The sequence below is a fragment of the Bufo gargarizans genome, chromosome 4 (genome assembly GCF_014858855.1).
Source record: "Bufo gargarizans isolate SCDJY-AF-19 chromosome 4, ASM1485885v1, whole genome shotgun sequence".
Classification (NCBI taxonomy): Eukaryota; Metazoa; Chordata; class Amphibia; order Anura; family Bufonidae; genus Bufo; species Bufo gargarizans.
Genome location: NC_058083.1, coordinates 380,670,219 through 380,680,023, shown reverse-complemented (window position 1 = coordinate 380,680,023; position 9,805 = coordinate 380,670,219).

The window sequence follows — 9,805 nt, the reverse complement described above, 5'->3', positions numbered from 1 at the left end:
TCATGAAATTCATACTTCATATTGAGGATTGTTAAAGGGGTATTCCACCATTGTCTGATAGGTGCTGGTCCCACCACGAGAACGCAGAGGGCAACATGGTGGAGGGCGCACTGTGCATGCACAGCTGCCCGCCATTAATTTCGAGCCAGCCAAACGCTGGCTGGCTCGCCTATTTCTATCGGCCCCATAGAAATGAATGGGAGCTGTGGCCGCGCAAGTGCGGTGTGCTCTCATTCGTTTGTATGGGGAGAGCGGTGGGACCAGCACCATCTCGAGAATGGAGCCCCGCAAGTGAAGGAGGGTGCATGCTGAGCCGCCGTCCATTAATTTTTTTACAGGGCCGGCGAAAATAGCTGAGTGCTGGCTCTGCTATTGCCGTCGGCCCCATAGAAATGAATGGGAGTGGGGGCTGCGCATGCACGGTACGCTCCCATTCACGTCTATAGGGAGCCGGCTTGGTGGTGGCCAGACTGGTGTCCTCCAGCCACCACCTTGCGGAGCTCTGTTCTCTTTATATAGTTGCGGGTCCCAGCGGTGGCACCCGCACCTATAAGACAATGGGGGCATATTTTATATATATATATATATATATATATATATATTTATTGGGGCCCATAAATATGGCTGCAATGTAGAATTATTGTAATAATTATGGATCCTCTGTAGAACAATAATAATACACCGGGGGACAATATAATAATAAAGAGGGGCCATTAAGTACTGGCATTTTAATAATACAGAGAGCATAATACATATGGGCACTACGGGGGGAGGGGAGGTCTTTTATCTAGTGGCACTACAGAGGGTCATTGTGTACTACATGGAGCACTGCAGCGGATCTTTATAAGTACTTGGACCACTATAGGAGGTATAACTACTGCAGACAGTATAGGGGACTTTATTACTACTGCATGCTCTTATAGGGGTATCTTATAGAGGGGCCTTGTTACTGCTGGGGTCATTGTTATTGAGCACATATTAATGGGAATGCTATTGGAGGTAATGTAGGGCAGTGTTCCTCAACTCCAGTCCCCAAGGTCCACCAACCAGTCATGATTTGAGAATATCCCACAGAATGAATACCTGTGGTTAGTCCTGATGCACTGACACTAATTGCATCATCTGCTCAATACTAAAGAATTCCTTAAAACATGACCCACAGGTGAGCCCTGAGGACTGGAGTTGAGGAAACCTGCTGTAGGGAACGCTATTACCATGGAGGAGAGTTTGGGAGCATGTTATTATGGGAGGGACTATCTGCATGGTACCGGCTCAGTGTTGGGGGTAGCAGCAGGATGACAGTGTTGAGGCACTAGGAGGGGAGGATGATATTAAAGTGAGGAATCTTAAAAAAAAATAAAAAGTCTGTGAAACTCTGCGAATTAAGACCTTGAGGAAAGTCTATGTCACTGGATGTAAGAGGTATGTGCTGCTGTGTTCTACGGTATGTTTCGTAGCAATGTATGTAATGTCCATCCAAATATCTGTTTCACAGTAGAGTTTGGGGGGTGGTGGATATAGAATTTGGCCTACCCTGCCACAGCTTATATAGTTTACAAAGTAATTCTCTTAAAGAGGACCTTTCATGGGTCGGGACACTATCCTATAACTAGCGGGTTGTGAGTAGGGCATAGTAAAGTCATATTACAGCGCTTACTAGTTTCTCAATAAGCTCCTCCATTCTCCCTGGCTGTGATGCTCTCCACTGCAATTGGGCAGCTCACAGCCAAGGAAAAGGAGACGCCCCTTGAGAAACACGGCTGTCTTCTTCCTGTACCGATGGTATGGATCTACAAACAGGACGGGAAACCAGCATGCGAACGGAGAGGTGCATAGAGAAACTAGTAAGCGCTGCAATATAACTTCACTATGCCCTACACAGCTAGCTAATTACAGGTGAAACTCGAAAAATTAGAATATCAAAGTTCATTTATTTCAGTAATGCAACTTAAAAGGTGAAACTTAACCTCTTAAGGACACATGACGTACCGGTACGTCATGATGTCCTGGTACTTAAGGACACATGACGTACCGGTACGTCATGAATGGTTCCGATCACCGCCGCTCGGCGGGCGGTGATCGGAACCCGGTGCCTGCTCAAATCATTGAGCAGGCACCTGGGGCAAATGCGCCGGGGGGTCCTGTGACCCTCCCATGTCGGCGATCGCAGAAAACCGCAGGTCAATTCAGACCTGCGGTTTTCTGCGTTTCCGGGTTATTCGGGTCTCTGAAGACCCGATAACCCGGAACAGGATGGTGATGGTGGTGTGATTTCACTCCACCAATCACCATCCAGCGATCCTGAGTGGTGATGGTGACATCACCACTCAGGATCGCTTTCTGATTGGTCAGTGGGCGGTCCGGCGGCAGATTCAAAAGAGGCAGGCGCTCCTCTCCTCCTCCTTTTGTGTTCCGGAGCCGGAGGAGAGAGGAGCTGCCTGCACGTGTCTGCTGCCGCTGCCTGCACCCGATCTGTGCCCCCAGGACCCGATCTCTGCCACCAGCACCCCCCATCAGGTACATAGGGACAGCTAGGGAAAGTTTGGGTTAGGCAGGGAAAAAAAGGGAAAGTTAGTTTTTTTCACTTTTCATTGCATCACCCTAGTTAGGGTGTCTGGGGTCCACAGCACAGCTGTGTGACCCTAGACCCCCCCAGGGGTGCTGCCACTTGCCCCCCCCCTGCCCCCTCCCCCCCCCCCCCCCCACTTTTTTGGGGTGCAGGATTTTTTTTTTTTTTTTTTTTTTTATTTTTTGTGTACGCTGACTGTGGCTGGCACTCTTAGTGTCCGGCCACTGTTAGCGCATCGCACACCCCACCGCTGATCAACTTCGGACGGTTGATCAGCGGTTTTGAATTTTTTTTTCCACATTTTTTGGCCTTTTTTTTAGTCAGTTTATTTTTTTAGTTTTAGGGTGAGTTCGTGAACACCCGTGCCCCCACACACACGCACACAAAATAAAGAGTTACACACACGCACATATACATGCAGACACACACTCCCCTATGGCCCGCCGGACGTTCTCGGCCGCGGAGGCATACGCCCAGCTTGCCTCCGAATCCGAGAGTCCCAGTGAGGATGAGGATGACCCCACATTCCTGTTGTCATCCGCATCCTCCTCATCATCTAGCGATGATGATGAGCCCCCAAGGCGGCGGAGACGCCGCCAGGCGGAGCAAGGGGACCGCCATGTTAGGGACCCTGTGGCCCAGCCTAGTACGAGCAGCTCTGGGGCTCGTACTGGTTTCCCGGCCCACCAGTTAAATCCACCGGAGCACCCTGCCGGTGAATTTGTCTGGTGTAGCCCAGAGCGATACGAGCCCGTGATTCCTGATTTTGTAGGCCAATCAGGAATCCAGATTTCCACAGTGGGCTACACTGAATATGACTTTTTTCGTCATTTTTTCAGTGACCCACTGGTAAATCTGATGGTGGAGCAGACGAATCTGTACGCCCAACAGTTCGTCGCTCAACACCCGGGCTCCTTTTTGGCCAGGCCCGGTGGCTGGACGCCGGTCAGTGCAGCCGAAATGAGGACATTTTGGGGCCTCGTGCTGCATATGGGCCTGGTCAAGAAACCCAGTGTCAGGCTGTACTGGAGTGGGGACGTCCTATACCAGACCCCACTTTACAGTACAGCCATGACACGCTCCCGGTTTGAGGCCATTCGGAAATGTCTGCATTATTCCGATAATGCAGCATGTCCCCCCCGAGGTGATCCTGCCCATGACCGTCTGTACAAGATACGGCCGGTCATCGATCACTTTGGGGCCAAATTCATGGAGGCCTATGTACCTGGAAGAGAGGTCGCGGTTGATGAGTCTCTCATTGCGTTCAAGGGGAGACTCATTTTCCGCCAGTATGTGCCCACCAAGCGAGCGAGGTATGGCGTGAAGCTATACAAAATTTGTGAGAGTACCTCAGGGTACACTTACAAATTTCGTATATACGAGGGGCGAGATTCCCGGATTCAACCCCCAGAATGTCCCCCCACTCTGGGTGTTACCGGGAAACTTGTGTGGGACCTTATGTTCCCACTGCTGGATAAGGGTTACCACCTTTACGTGGATAACTTTTATACCAGTATCCCCTTGTTCCAGTCCCTTGCCGCCAGATCCACGTTCGCTTGTGGGACCGTGCGGAAAAATCAACGCGGCCTCCCTGCCCTCCCCCTCCAGGTACCTATCCCCAGGGGTGAGACCCGTGCCCTTACCACTGGAAACCTGTTGCTGGTCAGGTATAAGGACAAGAGGGATGTCCTTATGCTGTCCACAATTCATGGTAACGGCATCACCCCTGTCCCTGTGCGAGGTACCGCGGCAACGGTCCTCAAGCCCGATTGTATCGTCGCCTACAATCGGTATATGGGAGGAGTTGATCTTTCTGATCAAGTCCTCAAGCCATATAACGCCATGCGCAAAACCCGGGCATGGTACAAAAAAGTTGCGGTCTACTTGGTGCAGGTTGCCATGTACAACTCTTTTGTACTATCCCGAAGCGCTGGCAGCACAGGGACATTCCTCCAGTTCTATGAGGCAGTCCTCAAGGCCCTGATCTTTTCGGACCGGGAAAGAGCAGGCCGGAGTACCTCGGGAACTGTAGGCGCCCGGATCGTCCCTGGCCAACACTTTCCAGGTGTGGTCCCCCATACTGGAAAGAAGGGACGAACCCAAAAAAGGTGCAGAGTGTGTCACAGGAGGGGGATACGGAAGGACACCACAACTCAATGTGACACGTGCCCCGATCATCCGGGCCTCTGCATTATTGGTTGCTTCAGGGAGTATCACACTTCCATGGAGTACTAAATTTATATCCCAATTTAGGACTGACATGGGATAAAAAAAAAAAATGGTTCTCAGACTTGAGACACCCAAAAAAACTATAATTTATTAAAAGTAGACATATTAGGTATCGCCGCGTCTGTAATAATCTCCTCTATAAAAATACCCCATGATCCAACCCCCCCAGATTAACACGGTCCAAAAAAAAAAAAAAAGTGCAAAAAAAGATTTTTTTTTGTCACCAAACATAACAAAAAATGTAATAGCAAGCGATCAAAAAGTCATATAGCCCCCAAAATAGTGCCAGAAAAACCGTCCGCTCGTCCCGCAAAAAATGAGCCCCCACATAAGATAATCAGATAAAAAATAAATAAAAAAAATGACACCTAGACTTTAGAGATACCAAAAAAATTTTTGGGTATCAAAAAGGATAATATAGTCAAAAACCTAAATAATTATAAAAAAAAAGTAGACTTATTAGGTATCGCCGCGTCCGTAAGAATCTCCTCTATAAAAATATCCCATGACCCAACCCCCCAGATTAACACGGTTAAAAAAAAAATATGAAAACGGTGCCAAAAACTCAATTTTTGCCACTTTTTCATTTCAATCCGTTTTTTTCGGTAACAAAACAAGGGTTAACAACCAAACAAAAGTTAATATTTATTACCCTGATACTGCAGTTTACAGAAATGCCATATTTGTGGTCGTAAACTGCTGTATCAGTAAAAGGGAGGCCGCAAAAGGAAAGGACCGACATGGTTTCTGGAAGGCCGATTTTGATGGCCTTTTTTATTGACACCATGTCCCTTTTGAAGCCCCCCTGATGCCCCCCTAGAGTAAAAACTCCCTAAAAGTGACCCCATCTAAGAAACTACACTCCTCAAGGTATTCAAAACTGATTATACAAACTTTATTAACCCTTTAGGTGTTCCTCAACAGTTAATGGCAAATGGAGATGAAATTTCAGAATCTCAATTTTTGGTAACCTTGCCTCACAAAAATGTAATATAGAGCAACCAAAAATCATATGTACCCTAAAAATAGTCCCCCAAATAATGCCACCTTATCCCATAGTTTCCAAAATGGGGTCACTTTTAGGGAGTTTCTACTCCAGGGGTGCATCAGGGGGGTTGAAACAGGACACGGTGTAAATAAACCGGTCCATAAAAATCAGCCCTCCAAAAACCAAACGGCGCACCTTTCCCTCTACGCCCCGCTGTGTGGCCGTACAGTAGTGTACGGCCACATATTGGGTGTTTCTGTAAACGGCAGAGTCAGGGCAATAAAGATACAGTCTTGTTTGGCTGTTAACCCTTGCTTTGTTAGTGGAAAAAATGGGTTAAAATGGAAAATTAGACAAAAAAAATCTAATTCTCAAACTTCATCCCCATTTGTCAATAACTCTTGCGCAACACCTAAAGGGTTAACGACGTATATAAAATCAGTTTTGAATACCTTGAGGGGTGTACTTTCTTAGATGGGGTCACTTTTAGGGAGTTTCTACTCCAGGGGTGCATCAGGGGGGTTGAAACAGGACACGGTGTAAATAAACCGGTCCATAAAAATCAGCCCTCCAAAAACCAAACGGCGCACCTTTCACTCTACGCCCCGCTGTGTGGCCGTACAGTAGTTTACGGCCACATATTGGGTGTTTCTGTAAACGGCAGAGTCAGGGCAATAAAGATACAGTCTTGTTTGGCTGTTAACCCTTGCTTTGTTAGTGGAAAAAATGGGTTAAAATGGAAAATTAGACAAAAAAATCTAATTCTCAAATTTCATCCCCATTTGTCAATAACTCTTGCGCAACGCCTAAAGGTTTAACGACGTATGTAAAATCAGTTTTGAATACCTTGAGGGGTGTACTTTCTTAGATGGGGTCACTTTTAGGGAGTTTCTGCTCTAGGGGTGCATCAGGGGGCTTCAAATGGGACATGGTGTAAATAAACCAGTCCATAGAAATCAGCCTTCCAAAAACCATACGGCGCACCTTTCACTCTACGCCCCGCTGTGTGGCCGTACAGTAGTTTACGGCCACATATTGGGTGTTTCTGTAAACGGCAGAGTCAGGGCAATAAAGATACAGTCTTGTTTGGCTGTTAACCCTTGCTTTGTTAGTGGAAAAAATGGGTTAAAATGGAAAATTAGACAAAAAAATGAAATTCTCAAATTTCTTCCCCATTTGCCAATAACTCTTGTGCAACACCTAAAGGGTTAACGACGTATGTAAAATCAGTTTTGAATACCTTGAGGGGTGTAGTTTCTTAGATGGGGTCATTTTTGGGAGGTTTCTATTATCTAAGCCTCACAATATGACTTCAAACCTGAACTGGTCCATAAAAAGTGGGATTTTGAAGATTTCTGAAAAATTGCAAAATTTGCTTCTAAACTTCTAAGCCTTGTAACATCCCCAAAAAATAAAATATCATTCCCAAAATGCTACAAACATGAAGTAGACATATGGGGAATGTAAAGTCATCACAATTTTTGGGGGTATTACTATGTATTACAGAAGTAGAGAAACTGAAACTTTGAAATTTGCTAATTTTTGCAATTTTGGGGTAAATTAGGTATTATTTTGTGCAAAAAAAATAATTTTTTTGACTTAATTTTACCACTGTCATGAAGTACAATATGTGACGAAAAAACAATCTCAGAACGGCCTGGATAAGTCAAAGCGTTTTAAAGTTATGTGCACTTAAAGTGACACTGGTCAGATTTGCAAAAAATGGCCTGGTCCTTAAGGTGAAATAAGGCTGTGTCCCTATGGGGTTAAATATGAGATAGACTCATTACATGCAAAACGAGATATTTCAGGCCTTTATTTGCTATAATTTGGATGATTATGGCTCACAGCTTATGAGTCACAATCTCGGGTACCCTTTGCTCAGGGGGTATGGATTACTTAGCTGACTAGAGTGTGACACTTTGAGCCTAGAATATTGAACCTTTTCACAAAATTCTAATTTTAAGCTGCATTAATACAACTTTTAATTTGCATTACTGAAATAAATGGACTTTTGCACGATAATCCAATTTTTGGAGTTTCACCTGTATATGATAATGTCCCGACCTGTAAAAGGTCTTCTTTAACACAATCACTACTATATTTTGTCATGACTAGCTAGTAGGGATAAGCGGACCCGTGGATGTTCGGGTTAAAGTTCGGGTTCGGAACCCTATTGAAGTCAATGGGGGACCTGAATTTTGATGCACTAAAATGGTTGTAAAGTAGTCGTAGTAAGGGATAGAGGCTGCAAAGGGAAGCAAAATGGGGGTAAGAGCAGGACAATTGCCCTGCAAACAAATGTGGACAGGGAAATGATTTAAAGTAACATAGAAAATAAAAAATAATAATCTTGAACTAGGAGGCAGAAGTCATAGTGGAGTAGGAGGTTGAGGAGGCAGTGGACGTGACGGTGTAGGTCATGGATGTCAAACTCATGGCCCTCCAGATGTTGCAAAACTACAACTCCCATCATTCCCTGATAGCTGTAGTATGCCCAGGCATGATGGGAGTTGCAACAGCTGGAGGGCCACGAGTTTGACATCCCTGGTGTAGGTGGAGGATGAGGAGGTAGCCAACACTATTTTTGTTGTTTTTGTATTTTTATTTCCTTTATTTTTTTTATTTATAAATTTGGGAAGACCCCAAAACATTGGGAAATAGAAAAGAGAATGCAAAGAGAAAGTGAGTTGTAGGGGTGGGCGATATGTGATATAAATTTGTGCCACAATATGGATTTTGTGCATATCGCCGGACTGCGATATGACCACGGAGTGGCAGTTCTGATCGGAGTCCCAGCAGTATAATGCTGGGGCTCCGATTGGTTATGTCAGTGAGCAGCATTATACTCGCGTGCGCTGTGGCCGCCGGGCGCTCCTCCTGTGCGGCGCATTGCTAATGCTTATAGCACACGTGCGCCGTGGCCGCCGGGCGCTCCTTCTTCTCAACGGCGCACGTGTGCCATAAGCATTAGCAATGCGCCGCACAGACAAAAGAAGGAGCGCCCAGCGGCTACGGCGCACATGAGTATAATGCTGCTCACTGACATACCATGGTAGCCAGGACTTCAGTAGCGTCCTGGCTGCCATGGTAACCGATCGCAGCCCCAGCATTACACTGCTGGGACTCCGATCGGAACTGCTGCTGCCACCAATGATTAATACTGGAGAGGGAGGGGGTGGGTTTGAGTTACCAGAGGGGGCTGATAAGAGGGAGAGGCTGGGGGGCACATGAGAGGCTGGCTGCCATGGTCAACTCCCTTCATTTTAGTGAACGTGAGCTTGTACACATTGGCTGAAATGCTGCCTCCTGCTAAGATGTTCCATATAAGCTGGTGTTGCTGGTTGTTGTGGCGTGCTGACAAAGCTTTTCCACATGCTAACCCTGCCTTCTGAGTTGCTGGTGGTGCCCCAGCTGCGTTGGCGACTTCTTCCTCCTCCTCTGCCTTCTGCTTCCACTGAGCCCCCTCTGACAGGTGGGAATGCCATCAGCAGCGCATCTACCAGCGTGCACCTGTACTCGCACATCTTCCAATCACGCTCCAATGACAGAATTAAGGATAGCACGTTGTCCTTGTAGCAGGGATCCAGCAGGGTGGCCACCCAATAATCATCACTGGTTAGAACATGGGCAACTCGGAGGTCGTTGTGCAGACACTGGAGCATGTAGTCGCTCATGTGTGCAAGGCTGCCCAGAGGCAACGACCAGCTGTCCTCTGTGGGAGGTGTATCGTCTGTGTCCTCTGTATGCCCCCAGCCACGCTCCATGGATGCCCATAAGCTGCTTTGGGTCCCACCCTGCTGTGAACACTGTTCTTCCTCCTCATCCTCCAGAACTGTGCCCTGGCTGGAAAGTTGTGTACCTGGCCTCTGTTGGTGCAGGAACCCACACTCTGAGCCACTTGTGAATGACTGGCCTGATAACCGTGGAAATGATCCCTTTTCCTCCTTCCTTTCTTTTTTGGAATAAATAGGTCAAAAATTAGAATTTTTCATCCACCCACCCCAATAGTGGTTGGA